This window comes from Rhagoletis pomonella, unplaced genomic scaffold, assembly GCF_013731165.1.
Source record: "Rhagoletis pomonella isolate Grant_MI unplaced genomic scaffold, Rhpom_1.0 Rhpom_scaffold_00004, whole genome shotgun sequence".
In the NCBI taxonomy this organism is placed as follows: Eukaryota; Metazoa; Arthropoda; class Insecta; order Diptera; family Tephritidae; genus Rhagoletis; species Rhagoletis pomonella.
The window spans coordinates 26,265,340-26,266,849 of NW_023458558.1; positions in this window are offsets into that span (position 1 = coordinate 26,265,340).

A 1,510-nucleotide genomic window follows, 5' to 3' on the forward strand; every position below is an offset into this window, starting at 1 on the left:
CCACCCTGGCATTGAAGTCGACAAGCACGATTTTGGTATCAAGGCGGGGGCAGCGCTCGTATGTGAGCTCCAAGTGCTCATAGCAAAGATCCTTGGACGCCTCGTCCTTCTCTTCCGTCGGGGCATGGGCGCAGTTTAGCGAGATGTTGAAGAATCTCGCTTTGATGCGGATTGTGGCTAGACGTTCGTCCACCGGGGTGAACGACAATACTCGCCGACGAAGTTTCTCTCACCCCACAAATCCTTTACGTGACAACTGTTGTAGACGTCACAAGGCCCCAGAAATTCTTTGCCTTACCCCGTCCAAAGCATTTCTTAAATGGTGGTGATGTCAGCTTTTTTCCTTACGAGGACATCAACCAGCCGGGCAGAGGCATCTTCCCCATTAAGGGTCCGGACATTCCAGGTGCATGTCCTCAAATCGTAGTCCTTTAAACGTTTTCTGTGGTCGTCATCGAAAGGGGGTTCTCATCGGAGGCTTTGTGTCTATTTTTCATTGGAGCCCGTTTTTACGTTGCGGGTCCTAAACCCAGCGCACTACCCATTGCTGGGGCGATGGTGGTTTCGAAACCGAATACACGTTTATATAGCGAGTTTATAGTTTATTAAAACATTAATAAACATTAAGCAAACGAACACAAAAGTTACCAGTTTTTTAGATTTGCCCATACATATACATATGTACATACATATGTACACGTATGTATTACGTGTATACAAATTAATTCACATAAATATTAATTCAATGTAATTTTAAAATGCCTTGGTGAAAGCAACATCGCAAAAAAATGTAGAAAAAAGTTTTTTTCTTAACAGCGGTCGCCCCTCGGCAGGAAATGGCAAACCTCCAAGTGTATTTCCGCCATGAAAAACAGCTTCTCATAAAAATACAATCGCTGTTCGGAGTCGGCGTAAAACTGTAGGCCCCTCCCCTTTGTGTGACGACATCAAGGCATACGCCACAAACCAGAGGAACAGTTGGGCATTATTATTGAAAGTCCCCTGAGGAGAACCAGAGTTTTCCGATTGAAAAATATTGATTTTCAAGAATTTTATTTTTCCCATTTAAAAATACATGAAAAACTTTGAGCGATTTGAGCAACCTCTAAATATTTATTGATTTCAAAATAAAAAAGTAGGGGTATACTTTTTTCGATATAGAACAATCCTAGGGGGTGAGAGGATTACGATTTTCACTTTGCTGTTTTTTGACCACCCTAATGTACATGCAGTGGTTGAACAAATTATGGCCGCGTCACATATTCACAAGTATTAACATACTATTTTTCTTATTTAATTTTGATTATTTTTTTTTATAAAACTATAGTTTATTCTTTAACAAAAGCCGTATAATCCAAGTTTGAAACTTTGTGCAATATTTAAAAAAAATTCATTATACTTTCGTTAAGATTTGGAGCTTTTTAGTTAGATTTCCTAGAAAGATTTTTAGTATGCAGTTTTGGAGACCATTGAATTTTAATAGAATGAAGTTCAAGTTTCAAATGGCTAA